The 19,980-nt window shown below is 43.2% G+C and overlaps 1 protein-coding gene across 3 annotated transcripts in view; it reads right to left on the bottom strand.

The window, feature by feature from the left end:
• OXR1 (oxidation resistance 1) overlaps nucleotides 1-19,980 on the bottom strand; it is a 556,965-nt gene that overhangs the window by 522,830 nt on the left and 14,155 nt on the right. The window contains exon 1 of one of the 3 annotated variants that reach the window (XM_045003187.1): nucleotides 8,456-8,598. The exons of the other annotated variants lie outside the window; for them this stretch is intronic. The gene's annotated coding sequence lies outside the window, so the exon portion shown is untranslated. Of the gene's footprint in view, nucleotides 1-8,455; nucleotides 8,599-19,980 lie in introns of those variants that run through there. 3 annotated transcript variants of the gene reach the window in all.

The raw sequence follows: 19,980 nt of genomic DNA on the forward strand, positions 1-19,980 counted from the left end.
GGAAAAGGTATAGAGAATGGCAACAAAAATAATTAGGGGTCTGGAACAGTTTATATATGAGGAGAGATTAAAAAGACTGGGGCTGTTCGGTTTAGAAAAGAGACTAATAAAGGGAACATAATAGAGGTCTATATGATCATGAATAGTGTGGAGAAAGTGAATAGGAAAGTGTTATTTACCCCTTTGCATAAGCAGGAGTCACCTAATGAAATCAATAGGCAGCAGTTTTAAAACAAAAGGAAGTATTTCCTTACACAATGGACAATGTATCTGTTGAACTCACTGCAGGGCCGCCCAGAGGATTCCGGGGGCCCGGGGTCTTCGGCGGCGGGGGGCCCCACTTTGGCGGTAAGTCGGCGGCGGGGGGTCCTTCTGTTCCGGGACCCCCCGCCGCCAAATTACCGCCGAAGCAGGACCCGCCGCCGAAGTGCAGCCCCCACCGCGGGTGTTCGGGGCACTTCGGCGGCGGGTCCCAGAACGGAAGGACCTCCCCGCCGCCGAATTACCGCCAAAGACCCGGCTGCACTCTAGCAGCGGGTCCCGCTTCGGCGGTAATTCGGCGGCGCAGGGGGTCCTTCTATCCTGGAGAGGAAGGACCCCCGGCCAGTGAAGACCGGGAGCGAAGAAGCTCCGGGGGCCCGGGCCCGCGAGAGTTTTCCGGGGCCCCCAGAGCGAGTGAAGGACCCTGCTCCAGGGCCCCCGAAAAACTCTCGTGGGGGCCCCTGCTGGGCCCAGGGCCTGGGGCAAATTGCCCCACTTGCCCCCCCCTCTGGGCGGCTCTGACTCACTGCCAGGGGATAATGTAAGTTCAAAAAAGAATTTGATACATTCATGAAGGTTAGGTTCATCAATGGCTGTTAGCAAAGATGGTCAGGTATGCAACCTCATGCTCAGGGTATTCCTAAACCTCTGCCTGCCAGAAGATGGGACTAGACAGCAGAAGATGGATCATTCAATAATTACCCTGTTCTATTCATTCCCTCTGTAGCATCTGGTACTAGCCACTGCCAGAAGACAAGATATTGGGCTAGATGGACCACTGGTCTGACCCAGCATGTCTATTCTTATAGTCTCATGTTCTAGGAGTTAAAAGTCTTCTACAAACTGTAAGTACAGACAGTAAATGTCCAAATAGTCTTAACTCTGTTTGACTAAGTTTATAAAGAGATGTGGAAAAGAGAGTTAGCTATTGGTTTTAATGATGGCAAACAAGTTGAGAAAAATATACAAAACAACTAGAAAAACATACAAACTGCTTATTTTTTTTAAAAAGTCAATGAAAGGGAATCTAACGGTATAAAGCACTTGTCAGTGTAAAATTATATCTTTCTTGAACATCATTGTGGAACAATCTGCAATATGGTTAGTAAGGAAAAAGCAGGGTTAAGAAGAGAGGTTCTGCAGGGATCAAGTGTTTGTGCTCTGCAGTTGCTTTACTGATTAGGTAATCTTATCATAAACCTGGATAGATATCAGGTATCAGAGGGGAAGCCGTGTTAGTCTGGATCTGTAAAAAGCAACAAAGAGTCCTGTGGCACCTTATAGACTAACAGACGTATTGGTCTGACGAAGTGGGTATTCACCCACGAAAGCTTATGCTCCAATACATCTGTTAGTCTATAAGGTGCCACAGGACTCTTCGTTGTTGGATAGATATGTACAGGAAGATGAAACTCAGCAAGATACTCCCAAATTTAGGCAGATAATACTAGCCACAGGCCATGTGGATTTGGGTGATTGATGCCCCTGCAGGAAGACTGAATAACGTTACACTTGAGGAAGCTGCCACATTTATATGCAGTACCTGGGAAGTACTGTCTCAGTGAGAGGTGGGCTGGATAATTCAGAATTAATGACGAAGCCCTCAGATGGTCTTGTAAGATTTGGTCCCAACATGTTATAATGAAAGAAAGCACATGTAGCACAGATAGAGTCTACCTATTTATCTGAAAAGGCTCATGAACATTCTGTAGTTCATTCCAGCAAATACATCGAATATGTGTTCCTTACATTGAGATGAGTACAGAATTCCTTCCATTTCCCCACTGAAAAAGAAGACACTGTAGGGGCTACAGCTCCCTACCTATTTGATTAAGTCACACCCCTTTTCAGAATCTTTGATTACTGTAGTGAGAGAGGTAAATATGAGACCTACTGAGAATTTTGGATGGCTAAAGTATCTTGTATGCTGTTATTTGAGTGTGGGGGAGATTTTCAAAGGTACAACTCTCATTGAAAGTTAATGGGAGTAAGGTGCTTGTCTTATTTGTATTTTTTTTTAAATCTAATTCGAAAGTCAGACACAGTGGGGAATATTCCATTACTCATTAGTAATTTAAAAAAAATCAAATGGTATTAAATTATTTCTTCCCCCTTATATTGATGTATTCTCTCTTTACATGTATCATTCCTTGAGGCAGTGACTACATCTTTGTCTCTCTGTAAAAGCTCTACTGTAATATAGATAATTAGTAGTTAAAAGAAACTGCCCATGTTGCTCCAAACCAGAACTCTGTCCTCATTATTCCTCCCTATTCTTTCTCCAAGAAAAGCAACTAGGTACAAGCACAAAATATAGAATTTTTAAATTTTCAAAACAATAAATATTAAATTAATTTTATTGTGTTTGGAAAATACATAAATGGAGTGTTAGACCTTTAAACTGTGTTTTCAATTTAACTAATCTAAATGTGCTTGTACAGGTTTAAAGTGAACAGGGCCACTCTTGAAAACCATATTTCTGATTTTCATGTATATCAGAAGGTTCAAAATGAGAACAGTCTTCTTAGCAATCACTATGCTGCCTTCGTTTCTATTAACCAGAGAGTTCAGCAGACAGCTGGCACCACCTGTGCTCCCTTCAGTGAATGGATTTTATTTAAGAGTAATACCTCGCAGCACTGCAAGATAAAGAGGAATTGATCACAGAACTGAAGTTAGTGGTTGTATGGATGCATGTAATCATGACTTGATTATTTTGTTTGCACACAACAAATGTAAAGTCCAAACCAATACCCCCCCTCCACACACTCACAAAGCTTTAAAAGGTCCAGTTTCACAAAGCTGAAAACAACTGAGCCAAATCAGCTAGGAGAAAGAATTTAAACAGAAAAAATGTGAATGGTATTTGGAATTGTTTAAGAATAGTTTACTAGATACCCAAAAAGTCAAAGACTGTACTGTTTGCTTTTTAAAAAAGCTATCTGGCAGAGGGGAAGTGAAAGCACCTATAAAACATAATATATACAAAATAATGTTGACTATAGGAAAGCAAAATATTTTGCTTTGTTTTGTTGAACTGACCCTAAATGCTTCATTTTGAATCAGTCCAACATTAAGTTGAATTTCACCACTGTGTGCATTGCTTCATGGGGATTGTAGTTTGAGAGTTTGATGTCTCCATTCTCTCCTATGGGCCAGGCTCCATCTTCCATAGAATCATAGAAATTTAGGACTGGAAGGGACCTTGGGAAGTCATCAAGTCCAGCCACCTACTCTGTGGCAAGACCAAGTAAACCTAGACTATCCCTGACAGGTGTTTGTCCAACCTGTTTATAAAAACCTCCAGTGATGGGGATTTCACAGCCTCCCTTGGAAGTCTATTCCAGAGCTTAACTACCCATATAAAATTTTCACTAATATCAACCAAAATCTTCCTCGCTGCAGATAAGCCCTTTACTTCTTGTCCTACCTTCAGAGGACAGGGAGAACAATTGATCACAGTCCTCTTCAGAGCAGTCCCTAACATTTGAAGACTGTTATCGGGTAGCCCTTCAGTCTTTTTTCAATCAAAATTAATTATGCCCAGTTTTTTTAACCTTTCCTCATACGGGTATTTTTAAACCTCTCCTCTGAACTCTGTTCAATTTGTCCACATCTTTCCTAAAGTGTGACACCAGCATTGGACACAGTACTTCAGCTGAGGCCTCACCAATGCCAAACAGAGCGGGACAGTTACCTCCCATGTCTTACATATGACATTCCTGTTAATACATCCCAGAATATTAGCCTTTTTTGCAGCTTCACCACATTATTGACTCATATTCAACTTGTGATTCACTATAGCCCCCAGAGCCTTTTCGGCAGTACATCTGCCTAGTTATTCCCCATAATATAGTTGTGCATTTGATTTTTGCTTCCTAAGTAAAGTACTTTGCCCTTGTCTGGAATCAAAGAGAATACATTCAATAAAGACAAATTCTCTAATTTGTCAAGATCATTTTGAATTCTAATCTTGTCCTCCTGCAACCCCTCCCATCTTGGTGTCATCTGCAAATTTTATGAAGTATATTCTCCACTCTATTATCCAAGTCATTAATGAAAATATTGATTAGCACCAGACCCAGGACTGACCCCTGCGGGACCTCACTAGATATACCCTCAAAGTTAGAACAGTGGTTCTTTCAACCAGTTGTGCACCCACCTTATAGTAATTTTATCTAGACCACATTTCCCTAGTTTGCTTATGAGAATGTCACGGGGGACTTTGTCAAAAGCCTTACTAAAAATCAAGATATTTTACATCTACTGTTCCCCCCCATCCACTATGCCATTAATGATGTGAAAGAAGGAAATTAGGTAGGTATAGCATGATTTGTTCTTGACAAATCCATGCTGGTTCTTCCTTATACCCTTAGTATCCTTTAAGTGGCTACAAATTGATTGCTTAATAATTTGTTCCTGAATCTTTCCAGGTAGTTAGGCTGCTGGTCTATAACTGGTCTTTGTTCCCCCTTTTAAAGAAATGAACTATGTCTGACCTTCTGCAACCTCACCTATTCTCCATGAGTTCTCAAAGATAATTGCTAATGGTTCTGAGATTGCTTTAGCTAGTTCCTTAAGTACCCCAGGATGAATTTCATCAGGTCCTGCTGACTAGAATACATCTAACTTATCTTACTTTAACATGTTCTCTCTCTATTTTGGCTTGCATTCCTTCCACCTTGTTGTTAATATTAATCATGTTGATATCTGGTCACCTTTAACCCTTTTAGTGAAGACTGAAGCAAAATAGGCACCAGACCCCTCAGCTTTCTCAAAGTCTTCACTTATTAGCTCCCTTTCCCCACTAAGTAGAGGGCCTACACTTTTCTTCCGCTTTCTCTTGCACCTATTGTATTTAAAGAACCTCTCCTTATTGCCTTTTGTGTTCCTTGCTAACTGTAACTCATTTTGTGCCTTAGCCTTTCTAATTTTCTTTTTGTATGCTTGTGCTAGCCTCTTGAACTCCTCCTTAGAAACTGGTCCATGTTTCCACTTTACATAGGATACCTTTTTGATTTTCAGGTCATTAAAGAGTTCCTGATGGAGTCATCTTGGCCTCTTACCATTCTTCCTACTTTTCCTTTGCATTGGGATAGTTTGCATTTGTGCCTGTAATATTGTCTCCTTAAGAAACTGTCAGCTCTAAACTATTTTTACCCTTAGATTTTCTTCCCATAGGATCTTACCTACCAGTTCTCTGAGTTCATTAAAGTCAGCGTTTTTGAAGTCCATTGTCCTTATTCTGCTGCTCTCACTCCTTCCTTTCCTTAGAATCCTGAAATCTATCATTTCATGATCACTCCCAGCCCAGTCTCCTTCAGATTCGCTCTCAATTTCTTCCTGTTCACTACCAATGGCTGTCCCCTGGTTATTTCCTCCACTTTCTGGAAGAAAAAGTTGTCTCCAACATATTCCAAGAATTTATTGGAAATTTTGTGTTTTGCCTTATTCCTTTTCTAACAGATGTCTGGGTAGTTAAAGTTCCCCATTACTAACAGGTCTTGTGATATTTCTGTGTTTGTTTTAGAAATGCCTCATCCACCTCCTCTTCCTGATTTGGTGGCCTACAGTAGACCCCTACCATTGTGTCACACCTATTTTTCACCCCTTTTACCTTTACCCAGATACTTTCAACTGGTCTGTCTCCCATCTCCTTCTGGACCTCAGAACAAGTGTATATATTTCTGATGTATAATGCAACACCTCCTTCCTTTTTACCCTGCCTGTCCTTTCTGAACAAGCTATATTTCTCTATACCAGTATTCCAGTCATGAGATTTACCCCACCAAGTTTCTGTGATGCCAATTAAGTTATAATTTAACTTATGTACTAATACTTCCAGTTCTTCCTGATTATTCCCCATACTCCTTGCATTTATTTATCAACAACTAAGAAACTGAGCAGATTCCACCACTGATTTCCCTGTTGTTGCTCCTATAACCCTATTTTAATTTCCATGTTCCCCCTCTTCCCTCAAATCTAACCCTTTCTTAATTCAGCTATTTTTATACTTACCTGTGGGCTTTTGACACCTGTCCCCTTTGAACCTAGTTTAAAACCCTCCTTACTAGGTTGGTGAGTTGGATGTGACGATGCTTTTCCCATCTTCCCATCCCAGTTTGGTTCATGATGCATCATGGTAGTTCTCCAGGAGCCAACTGAAAAGAATGGGGGCCCGATCTACTCCAATGAAGCAATGTGCCACAATGGAGAAAAGCAGTTTGATGTTGAACTGATGCAAACAAAATGTTTGAAGTCAGTTCAGCAAAATGAAATATTCTGCTTTGTATCAAACCAGCCTGAAACATTTTATTTGACTGTTCTTGATGGCAAAGCTGAAATTTTCCCCTTGAAGATTTAATTTTGTGGAAACTTGGTTTTCTATCAAAAATGATTTTGACAAAATTCCAAGCCAACTGTAGTTATAGAGTCATGTTGTAACCACTATTCAGCAGTGTGTGTCTTCTCCTTAATAAGAGTTCTGTGTAATTTGAGAATATCTCCATTTAAATTTTACTAGCTTTTGAAACCTCATAGATACCAAATCCCCTACAACAGTTAGATTTACTAGGCTTTTGCCCATTTGATGATGGATTTTAAATAAGAATCTCTCTCTTCAAAAAGAAGCACAGATTGAAAAAAAGGAAGGTGAAGTATCAGCCAGCCTTGACTTATAGTTGATTCTTTAAGCTCACTTCCAGGAGGAGGCTCTGGTTTCCATTGCAGTGATTCAAGTAAACATCATCCTGTGTGTTTGGAATTAAAATGCATACCTTAATGAGAGCTGCTTTCTGAGGGAGAAATGCAAAGAATAAAGTCCTCCCCTCAGAATAGTTTAAAAATAAAAGCAGACAAGCATGAAGAAAATAACTTTTGCACTAACAATGACAATTCATTGTTCCTTGGAAACATTCACTAATAAGGGTATCATAAAAGCACAAAGGCAGGATCAGTCAGTACAACTGTTAGATTAGCTAAACATTCCTAATCCTCTAATGAGGCACTAATCTTAATAGGATGCTAGTGTGCCCTCTAGCAATGGTCTATATGGCAGACAAACAAAGTGCTTCTTTTAAAGTGCTGACTATGACCCTGATCTTTCAAACACATATTCACATTACATTTTACTCATGCAGTTAATCCCATTGAAGTCAATGGAAGTAAAAACTTTTGGTATATTAATGTAAATGTATATAAAATATAAAGCAAAAAGAAAAAGTCATATAAAGCTGTTTTGTCTCACAGCTATATAAAGCAAGATGGTAGTTATGATTAAAGCTCCATTTATACACAAATGCCCTCCCCTCCCCCACCATGAAAGACAGGGGAGAGAGAGGACTGTAATTTTCCATGGAGCAAAAATGGAAAATTCCGGAAAGAAATCAGAGAGACAAGATAGATGAGGTAATATCTTTTATTGGACCAACTCCTGTTGGTGGAAGAGATGAGTTTTGAGCTTTCACAGCACTCTTCTTCAGCTGTGGGGAAGGTACTCAAAGTGTTACAGCTAAATACAAGGATGGTGTTACCCTGAAATTCAGACTTAAGGCATCCCACAATGGCCTTCCTACCCTATCAACTCAATTGTCAGTTTGGTCTGTTTCCGCGGGCTACAGGAAGTGGCCCGCCCTAGAGGAATTGCCCAGGTTTTACCAGGGAGTTTGTCTCTGACCATCAGAGGACTCCCCAGAACAGGCTAGTTCTGTTAACCCTTGGGAGGACACAGATACATCCTTCTGCCCTAAAGATTAACACGCAGGCAGTAAGTTCTTCCAAGACAAAATAACTTTTATTTAACACATAATATTCCCTAATATAATAAGTGTAATACATATATCTAAAGAATAAACTATACACATAACAATCATAAATTAGAATATAAACAAAAAAAAACAAACTCTAGCAGCATATATACATATTCAAATATCCAGTATTATAATATTCAATACCCACTACTATGATACTATATAATACATATATACTATAAAATTAACACAATTTGATACTATACATATGTAACAGTTTTAAATGGTTATATTGTGTATGCAATGACCAGTCACATGCAGAATGCTGACAGCATGGTATTACATATTAAACATATAGACACATACACACACAGACATCCAACTTTATTAACTCAAGCAGACACATACACACTTCAACAGGAGTCTATTAAAATCATTAGGCTTACTTCTCCTGATGTCTTCTATCCCTCTGGGTGGTCCTTCTGTTCTGTCAATTGATGCTGTCCACTGCTACTGTTTCAGCCTTCCTTCTCTCTTCATGGTTTCAGCTCTTCTTGATCTTTCTTCCTCTCACTCCAGCATGCCTTCCTCTCATTCTAACACGGACTGACTGTAGCCTATCAGCGCTCTCCCTTATGTACAGTTGGCCCACCAATCAGCTTCAAGCCCTGATTGAAAACCTGTGACTTTAGAATGTGGACCTGTTTGAAGACCTGTGTTCTACCTGACAGACCCTTCCTTTCAGGTGTTGGAGTGACCTTTGTTTCACCCCAGTCTGCCTGCTTGCCATTGGCTGAATTATTGTAAGGTCTTTCACAGCTCTGATTCCTTGTGGCCACCATTTTGTTTTCCTTCACTGTGATCACTTAAAACTCTATACAGTACACCTTAACATTGTGCTTCACTGGCACCACTCCAATCTCACTAAGTTAAATAAGGCCCAAATCATGATCTTTCCCTGCTTCAGCTAATGGTGACAGGCCAGCACCATTAATGCCAGACAGTGTTTAGTGCTGAACAGTGTTTTCAGTTGTTTTCAGCACACACAGAGCAGCAGAAAATCCTCTGTATCAGTGGACCAGATAAGGAGTTTACACATGTTGCAAGGGGCCATTCAAGGTACAGTGGGCAGTAAACACCTCTACAGTTGGAGGACAAAGGAGGATTAGTGGATTACAGATTGTTGTAATGAGCCATAAATCAAGTGTCTTTAGTAAGTCCATGGCTTTTAATATCTAGCAGAGTTATGAATTTAAGTTCCCAGGCTCATCTTTTGAAGGAGCAGATTTCCTTTGTGCAGGTTTCCTTCAAGGATGAGGACTGAGAGGTCAGTTATGGAGTTATTGTTTTGTGAAAAATATTTGCCCTCAGGTGATAAGATGTTTTTGTCTTATTTTTCTGTGTGAGTTCATTCAAGAGTGTAGTGATTGTCTGGTTTAACCCACCTAGCTGTTACTGGAGGAAATCATTACATTTCACAAAAATGTGTTTTGTTCTATAGAGTAAGCAATATAGAGATTTGTGGCATTTTACAAAACAGGTTAATGTTGTTTTGTTGCTGATCTATCAGGGAAAAACCTTGTTTAAAGTTGTGCAATGCTCCCTTATAACATCGTTTGGCAGCTGCCTGATTTGTTCACTGTTCGCAGGATTCTCTGGAAGAGCAGCACCTCCTTGTGGGGATTAGAACCGGGAGGGAGCTGGCTCCTGATCTGTTCTCTGCCTTGGAACTGCTCCTGGGAGCTTCCTGCTTGCTGGGGGAGACGGGTGCTGATATCAAGATGTCCCTCTGCTCCTGCCCCCGACTCCATACCCCCTCTCCACGGAGGAGGGGGACAGGGCTCAGGGACAGAAATGACAAGCTTACTGGAAGTTGTTGCTTCCTGTCTGAACTGGCTGATCTGCTTAAAAGGGTAATGTACTTGAAGTGCAGTCAGGGTGCTTAAAGAGGCAATGCTGTCTCTCTCACTCATGCATGCACCCCCCCCACCCCAGCACTTTGGAAAGTCATCACCTGTGCGCAGCCATGCATGTGCTGTCAGGAGGAGGGAGTGGTGCGCTCCAGCTGGATAGTATGGGCTCATCATCATGTTCAGATTCTGCAGGGAAGTGTTTACAGCTACTGCCCTGCATCTATTGTGTTTCCTCCCTGCTGCCTCAGTCCATGCTGCCTTGTAGAATGTGAGGCTACATTAACAACAGCTATTAACCCTTGAGGGCTCAGCCAAGTGCTAGTTCATCATTTAGCAGCAAGGCATTCCCTGGGAAATATCCCACCCCCTTACTCCAGGACCTCCACCAAGCTTTACATCATTCATTGCTGTGTACAATATTAAACTGTTTGTTTAAAATTGTTTAAAACTTATACTGTATATGTATATAATGTCTTTTGTCTGGTGAAAAATTCCCTGGAACCTAACGCCCCCATTTACATTAATTCTTATGGGGAAATTGGATTCGCTTAACATCGGTTCGTATAAAATTGCATTTTTCAGGAATATAACTACAACATTAAGTGAGGAGTTATTGTATTTGTTAGCTTGTCAGAGCATCAAATGATAAAGCCATAAGTTGTTAAAGACATAAATCAATTTCTCTAGAATTTGTTAAACACTCTGGAATTTCTGCTATGGGAAAGTTCTTATTCGCGTTATTTTTTTCTGCTACAGAATGCTGTGTAGCTGCAAATTCTCTGGTTTTATTCTTCTGTGATTATCATCTAGGATTAAAGTCCCTGGAAAGATCTTTGCTCATATTCTGCTTGCTAGACATCATCATCCACAGCAATCAAGTGTCACTATTAGGTAGTCACAAGAGCGGCATTGGGGGGCAGCTTGTGGAGGCTATAGCTACCCCAAAATTTGCCTTACCTCCCTCCCCCCATAGCCATCGCTTCCAGTGCAAAGGTCAAATGTTACACAGAAGTAAGGGTGATATGGTATGGAATTGCCACCCTTACTTCTCCACAGCTGCTGGCTGCAGTGCTGCCTACAGAGTTGGGTGGCCGGAGAGTGGTGGCTGCTGGCTGGACACCTGGCTCTGAAGGCAGTTGTGCTGCCAGCAGCAGTAAAGAGTCAGAGAGAGGAAGTAAACCAAATACTCATTGTCACCTGAACCAGGAGCTCTGATGGTCAAGTTCCATGGTTCTAGACCTCAGTCTTCTGCCATGAGACATTCAACTCCATAGCATGGGCAGTGTTTTGGAGACACTAGAGAGTAAGGACAGCATCCATTGCTGACTGCCTTGGGAGCAGCTGTGCTATGAGCCCCATGCACTGAGCAGAAGGGAGAAGTTTGCAACTGCGCTCACAGGGCTGCGAAACCTTCTGGTGCCTGGAGGCTGGGTGGCATTTTGAATCTGCTGCTCACTGCATCAGTGCCTAGGTGTGGTGATTCCCAGGCTGCAGAGATTTGCAGAGCAATGCGGAGCAGAGTGATTGACAGGGGAGCTATTGGGGGGATCATGGTGAAACATGCACACAGCTACACTGCCCAGCTCTGCTCTGTCTCCTTCACAATTCAGCCATGACTGCGGGATTTGCACTCCCTGCCCCGCTCTGTGTCACCAAAGGGCAGAGCCGGAGAGTGATGCTGGGTGAGTGTTCGGCAAGCTGAACTCTCTCTGAGACCGCAGTAGCCTTCCTCAGCAGCTCCCCCAGCTGCCACTCCAAACTCTCCCCTCTTGCTCCACCTCCTCCAGCAGCCAGCTCCTCTCTGGCTGGCCTCCCATGCACTCTCCAGCCACCTTGCTCTGGCTGGGCACCTCCAGCATGCTGCCTCTTCAAAAAGATCTTGCAGCCATGTCAGGCTGTACTTGTAACCAGCCTCCAAATAGCAAGAGCAGCCTAGCCAATTGCACCACTATAGCACAGCCCTCCAATTTCCTAGCCCACCTCAGCCCGCCCACTGGGAAGAGACTGGTGCTGCCCTGGGCAGTCAGCAATGGATGCTGTCCTTACTCTCTAGTGTCTCCAAAACACTGCCCATGCTATGGAGTTGAATGTCTCATGGCAGAAGACTGAGGTCTAGAACCATGGAACTTGACCATCAGAGCTCCTGGTTCAGGTGACAATGAGTACCATAAAGTGTGCTGAAGAAAAGGAGAAGGATGTGCAGCAGGAGATGCTTGAGCTTCTCAAGGTGCAAACAGACATGCTGCAGAGTCTGGTGGACCTGCAGATCCACGAATCCCATGCTTACCTCCCTCTGCAGACCATAGAGAACTGCATATCAGGACCCCTCCACAACATTCTTCATGGCATCAAGGGCTGCTGCACTACCCCTACCACTACACACCTGGGGACATTAAAGACATTCATAGCCCCACACATATTGATCTATGAAAGACATGGTTGGTGTATGTATATCTGAAATGGATATGACTGTTCTCTCCCCTTCGTAAGTTCTTTTTTCTTAATTTATTAAGTTTATTAAGTTATAAATGTTTTTCTATTTGCATTGTTATGGAATAAAATTCTGTTTTTGGAAACATAATTCATCTTTATTAGTTTGATACAGAGGATTTTTCAGCTGCTCCCTGTGTGCTGAAAATGCTGTTCAGCACTAGGTGCTGTCCAGCATCAATAGTGCTGATCTGTCATCATTAGCTGATGCAGGGAGAGATCCAGATTTGGGCTTATGTAAAATTAGTAAAATTGGAGTGGTGACAGCAAAACATAATGATAAGGTGTATATAAATATGTATTTTTTTTGGTAATTATAAAGATTTAAATAGTCAATAAAGATAGTTTAAAGCAGTGACAGTTAGGGAAAACAATATGGTGGCCATAACAAATTGGTGCTGTGAAAAACAAAATGGTGGCCTTACAATGATTCGGCCAATGGCAATCAGGGAGACTTGGGTGAAATAAAGGTCGCTACAGCATCGAAGGGTGGGGTTAGTCAGATAGAACACAAGTCTTCAAACAAGTCCAGTGCTAAAGGCACAGGTTCCCAATCTGGTGCCAGATTCTAAAGGGCTTGAAGCTGATTGGTAAATTCGAATCATATGACGTGCAATAACCAATCAGAATAGGTCAAGATCTCTATATAAGGTAGAGAGCTGACAGGCTTCAGTCAGTCTGTGTCTTCTGAGTAGAAGGGGCTGGTGTGAATGAGCAGCAGAGCAGTTGTTGGAAGAGAAGATTAATAAGAAGAACATCTGAAAGAGCTGAAATCAATGAAGTCTGAAGAAAGAAGCAAAGTGGTGGAGCAGCAGTTGACAGAACACAAGAACCCAGACAGAGAAGAGGGAAAGAAGACAGTGGAGAAAATAAGCATGATGATTTTAGTAGAAGACTCCAACTGAAGCATATATGTGTATGCCTGAGTTATTAAATCTGGATGTCTGTGTATGTGTGTGTGAGATGCTGCACCCCATATTCTTCATAATTATATGATTATGATATGATTATAATATAATTATGATGCATATGGTATAAGCTATGTCTTGTGAGGTGTCACTGGGAAATTCATGATTTGCTGAATATGATTATCCTAATTGTGTGCATGTATCATTTTTGTATCTGTAGTTATGAATATTGACTATGTATCTGTATTTCAAATGTGGTTACACCTGGGTAACACCCACTAGGCAAAAGGCTTCCAGTCTAGACAGCTGGTTGTGAAGGGGCTATTCAGGGTAATGGGCCATTAGAGGAAACAATAGGCCTGAGGAAAAGCTTATCCCCCACCTAGGGAGCCTTCCTGAGAATGCTCCAGACAGTCTATGAATAATGACTGCTGTGACTCAGCAGAGCATGCTAGGTCATGTGACCAGACCACACGACACTGAACTCCATTTTGGTACCTGTATTTTTCCATAAACTGGACTGGGAACTGAGTTTGGAACAAAGGGTTCTCACCATATGGGAAAGCTATATAAGGCAGGGTGTGACATCATCTCTTGGCCTCACTCCCCACACAAGAGAACTCTTGGAAACACCTGAGAAATAAAGATTGAACTGGGGGAAGTGTTGGTCCCCAGCTAACGGGATTTCTAGCCTGTATATGGCAACTTGTTGGACTGCTTGTATCATCAGTCAGGGTGAGAAATTAATATTTGGGTAGTTTGTGTTTTTGTTTATTTGCTAGGCAATCTGCTTTGATCTGTTTGCTATCACTTATTACTTAAAATCTATCTTTTTGTAGTTAATAAACTTGTTTATGCTTTATGTAAACCAGCGTGCCTTTGAGTAAAGTGTCTAGGGAAAAATCTCAGCTTGGTTAACACAAGCTAGTTGTGCATATCTTTCCCACATTGAGGGGAAAGCGACTATATTAATAAGCTTACTTTGTACAGATCTCTGTGCAGTGTAAGAGGATATAATTCTGGGTTTATACTCCAGCCAGGGTGCAAGGCGGAGGAGCTGGGAAATTGACTTTGTCTCCTGCCTGTCTTTGAGTGCTTAGGTAAAGTACTCAGGTATCTCAGTTGGGTGTGTGGCATCACCTGCTGTTGTGTTGGGTGATAACAGGGCCTGGGGAGGCTGGCTATATCTCCAAAAAAGCAATGTGAGCAGGATCCGACAAGCCGGGTCGTTAGAGGGGCACAGCAGTTCCCACGGCTCCCACACTGCACCCTGGGAGTGACAAACCATCACAGTGTGTGTTTGTTTTAATGTTTTATGTGCCTTGCTGTCAGCATTCTCCATGTAACTGGCCATTGAATTCAGAATGTAACCACTTAAAACTGTGTTTAATTGTATAATAGTATAGTATTGGGTATTTGAATATGCATATGCATGTGCTGATAGAGTTTGTTTGTATTCTCATATATACCTGTTATGTTAAAAGTGTTTATGGTTTATTCTTTTTAGTATATGCATTAGACTTATTGTATTAGGGAATATTTTGTGTTAAATAAAGGTTATTTTATTTTCAAAGAAATTACTGCCTGTTAATCCTTTGAGTGGAAGGCTGTATCTGTGTCCTCCCAAGGGTAAATGGAACTAGTTTGTTCTTGGGAGTCCTCTGCAAGTCAGAGATGAACTCCCTGGTAAAACCTGGGCAATTCCTCTAGGGCAGACCACCTCCTGTTATGTACCAAAACAGACCAAACTGACAATTAGGTTATTAGGGTAGGAAGGCCATTGTGGGGTGCCTTAGGTCTGAATTTTGGGGTAAGAAAGTCACAACTTATGCTGGGTGGTACTGACATCACTCCTAGACAGTATTAATAGGTGTATTCGTAATGTTATATTACTACACACAGCACTCTAAGGGTTCATACAGGGTTGTAAAGACCACGGCCAGGTAGAGCACACTACAACAACAGACACTATTCTGGTTTACCAATAAAATGGTCTTTCAAAGCCTCCCTGAGACATATAGCTCCATGTTGAGCACTTCTTATAGCCCTGGTATCTGGCTGCTCAAAATCAGCAGATAGCCACTCCACCCACCCCAAGGGAAACTAATCCTAACCCTAACCTGACCCCCATTGCTTTACAGATGTTATGCAGGACACATCAGGCAGCTATAACCATTGGAATATTTTTTTTCACTGAAGTCCAACCTCATGAGAAGACATGCCAGCGACCCTTCAAATGACCAAAGACATATTCAATTGTCATTCTGCACCTGCTCAGCCTGTAGTTGAAGTGGTCCTTGGTGTTGTGGAGGTGGTCAGTGTATAGCTTCATGAGCCATAGGAGCAAAGGGGAGGCTGGGTTTCCCAGGATCACTATTTGCATTTCAACATCACCAATAGTTATCCCGGGTTGGGAAAGAACATTTTCTTATTTTCTTAAAGATACTTACTTCATGCACCTTCTCTGACCAGCCCACATAAATGTCGGTGAAGCATCCCTGGTTATCCACCAGCACTTGCATTACCATAGAAAAGTAGCCTTTTTTGTTGATGTACTCTGTGGAAAGGTGGTCTGGTGCCAGAATGGGGATATGCATACTCTATTGCCCCACTGCACTTTGGGAACTCTGTTGCTGCAAAACCATCCACTATGTCCTGCACTTTGCCCAGAGTCACAGTCCTTTATAGCAAAAGGCAATTAATGACCCTGCACACTTGTATCACAACAGCCCCCACAATGGATTTCCTAACTCCAAATTGATTATCAACTGATCAGCAGCAATCTTGCATTGCAAGTTTCCACGTGCAATTGCAACTTGTTTCCACACTATCAGTGCTGATCTCATTTTAGTGTTGCACCGCTGGAGAGCTGGGGTGAGCTCTGCACACAGATCCAGCAATGTGGCTGCAGAATTTTTGGATGTGCATCATCTCAAACCTGCATGAAAATATGATCCAATCAGCCAATTCTTGTTTCTCAGGCCCAGAACCCATGCTCCGTTATCTGAAGTTGCCCTGGGAACACCACCAACAACCTTGAACTGTTTCTTTCTGTGTTGCACAGCAATCTAGCCTCCAGGGAATTATCGAGTTCCCCACAGCTCCTCTTGTGGCTCAGCAAATACTGCAGGATCAGGCAGCCCATGTTAGCAACATTCATCACAATAGTGCAGAGCAGTGCAGGAGCCATGATTCTGTCAGAGAGCAAGGAGAGAAGCGTGGATTTGTGCAGGTGATTTTCAAAAGAGGCATGAAACATTATAGGATTCAGATGAAATTATGGAATGGAGAATGCTGCCTTATGGGAAGTTGAACCCATGCTCCCAGTCACCCTTGCATGACTCATTTTGGCCCTATAAGACATTGCAAAACCTTCTGAAAATACCCTGCGCTACATGGTGGCAAGTTGCACAATGGGATAGCTACCTATGTATAAAGGGATCAGTGGGGGTCTGTGGAGCTGCCCTCAGTCTGGCAGTAGTAGTGCCTAGTGGTAAGAGCCCAAGGCACCATCCTCTCTCACAGCAGTAGTGTCTAATATCAATAGTCCAAGGTGCCACCCTATCCTTGGTAGCAGTAGTGCTTTGTAACAATAGTCCAAGGCATTGCCCTATCTAAGGTGGCACCTAGTGGTAAGAGTCCAGTATCTGCTGTAGCTAGTCACTGTATCACCCAAAGGTTAGAATCACAGTAACTGCTACAACCAGGGGCAGTATAGCTCAATGGCAACTACAGGGAGGGCAGGGTCACCTGGACCCACCCTACTCCACTGTGTTCCAACCCAGGGCCCTATGAAACCAGTTACTCTGTTCAGGGTCCAGCTCTCCATGTCCCCAAACACATCCCCTGAGTCACTTCCTACCATTAGGCCTGCCTCGGGCGCTTCTCCACTGGCAGTGGCTTGAGCCCCCCTCGGTCCCTGTAGTTGACTAGGTTCCTGCGGCATAGTCAGGGTGTTCGGTCTTGACAGCCTGAAGGCCTGTCAGCTTCTCAACAGGCGCCAGTAGAACACATCCACTCTCCTCACCCAGCCCAGACTGAGCTGAGCTGCTGCCTTTTATATGCTCTCTCCACTGGGAGCATGCCCAGCAAAGGTAAGGAGGCATGGCTTCTTGGGCAGGGGCACCAGAGCCCTCCCAAAACGGGGGGGGGCAGCCCCACCCCCCACCAAGCCAGAAGCTGGAGCAGGGCCCATGTCCTCCCCATCCCCCAGACCCCACACCCAGGGTAGGTGGAGGGACCCAGGCTCCCCCAGCTGCCTGTGCGACTCTCCCCGACCTGGCTCCGGCAAGGGTGCCTTACAGCCACAACCCAGCCATGATAAGAGCCACACGGGCAGCTGTGGGGAGCCTCGGTGGGAGTGGGGGCCGCCAAGAGCAGCCCCCGGCCTATGTCCCCATCTCCAGGGCGCCCCACCCCGGGCAGGTGGAGGGTCCGTGTCTCCCCACAGCTGCCTGTGTAACTCTTACCATGGTCAGGCAGTGGCTCTGAGGCTGAAGCTGGGTTGGGGAGAGCTGCACACACAGCTGTGGGAAGTTGGCGTGGAGTCGAGGACCCTGCACCTCCTCCTGCTCTTGGCTGGGCAGGGACATGGGCCAGGGGCTGCTCTCGGCAGGCCCCCCGCACTGCAGGCAGGTGGAGGGTTCGCCGCGGCTCCCCACAGCTGTCCGGGCTCCCTGGCCAGGCTCCATGTTGGCCTGGCCAGGGGGGTGGGGCCTCAGGGGAAAGAGGGAGGGAAGGGGGTGGGATCCGCCCAGGTGAAAAGTGGATGGACCCTGGCCTCCTGCCCCCCACCCCCAGTTCCAGCACCACTGGATCAAAGCAGTTTGTTAACCCCAATGTTGCTAGTGTGGGGTTGATACACCCTGTCACACCACAGTATACTGCTCTCTGCATCGATACAAGCACTCCTAGTGAGGAGGCACACCACCACACAATTGCTCCTTCCTCTTAGTCTGAGCTCATTCATTGGCTTTAAGTAGGTATAATATAAATCAAAGATCTGCTTGTGGGCAGCTATTAATGCCTTCTACCATAGCAGTATTAAAGTTCTATCCTGCCATCAAAATTTCACACCAAAATCGCAACAGAAAGCTAAACTAATCAAATTTGAGTTTTTTATTTAATTACAAACTCAAGTTCAGACTCATTCAGGGGCGCTGGAACAATTTGTATAGTGGGGGTGCTGAGAGCCATTGAACCAAACTGTAAACCCTGTCCATGATGGAAACCACTTCAAGTCAGGGGGACTACCACATCCCCAGAGACTCAGTGACTGTTTTGCAGGTTTATGACTTCTCATCGAAAATGCAATTTGCACTAGTTATAAAAAGATTACATTAATACTGTATCTTGCTAAATGACCATATTTTTATACAGAGAAATAAATAATATAACAGTGGAGTTCTTCACAGCTCTACTTGAGAGAGGGAGGGTGGGCTCTCTGGTGGGCTATACAAGTTTTTCTTGCCTAATCTATACTAGACTCAGGATTGCTGATATAGTGATACCAGCAACCCACCCATTGGAGATGCATTTTATACTTGCAAAAGAACTCTTTTTCTTTTATAGCTTATACTAGTTCCCCACATAAAATAACCTACGCTGGGAAAAGGATTTTTTGGGTGGTATAACAGTGTCCACACCAGGGCTTACTGGCCTAAAAATGTAATACAGATTCACTCCCACTAAGTAATATTGTTATGTTGGCGAAAGTTTCTAGTGTTGACCTGGTCTTAATCTCTATTGGTCATCAGAGCTTACAAATTGCAATGCTGAGCTATATATGTGCTATAGTGCTGCTGAACACTTGAGAACAGCTGTTAACTATGGTTAGTGGATACCATAGGATGTTTGGCCTGGAGCTAGTTTTTGAGATTTTTCAGATATGGAGATGGGCACTTTCATACAAAGAGGCACTGGAATGCCAGGCCTGCCCTGTGCACTGCCTGGCAGTTTTTGAGGGATGGGTTTGAGTCTGGTTCCTGTTTATATAATTGTTCTTTAATTAAAGCACCCTCAGTTTCTCAGAGTACCTTGCAATCCTTTCAGTTACACAGTAGCAACTGAAATGTGTTTATTTGGTTCTGAAAGTCTTACACAAGATTAGTTTGCTGCCCATGTGTGCAGGTGTCTCCCCACCTCAGCTGTAGGATCCTCTTACTTCTTTGGCTAAATCAGGTAGTTTTGATAGGTATTTTCTTCAGCTTGACATTGTGAAAGTCCCAAACTTTTGGAACTACAAGCAGATTTTTATCAATACAATAGCCACTTTGTTTTACTTTAACAGACTTCACTGTGTGGAAGTTAGGTTGGTCTCTGAGAATTTGTCTTCACTAGAAAATGTTACACTTAGAACATTTGGTTAAGAGTTGAGATGTCAATATAATGCTGGCCATGTCTAATCAGTTGGTGTAAACGAGTCATATTTAGCATGTCAGCTATTGTGGATTAAACTCGTCATATGCTGATGCCTCAGATAAGACATTGAATCTGATTCTGATCTCACTTACAGTGGTTTTATACCAGCCTAACTATTGATTCAGCAGAATTACTCCCGATTCACACTGGTAAAAGAGACCAGAAACAGCCCCAGTCAGTGCAGGTTGTTCCCTCTTTTGGGGGACCTAATCTCATCTCTGGCTATTCAGAGCGGAGATA

Source organism: Mauremys mutica, chromosome 2, assembly GCF_020497125.1.
Source record: "Mauremys mutica isolate MM-2020 ecotype Southern chromosome 2, ASM2049712v1, whole genome shotgun sequence".
NCBI classification, from domain to species: Eukaryota; Metazoa; Chordata; order Testudines; family Geoemydidae; genus Mauremys; species Mauremys mutica.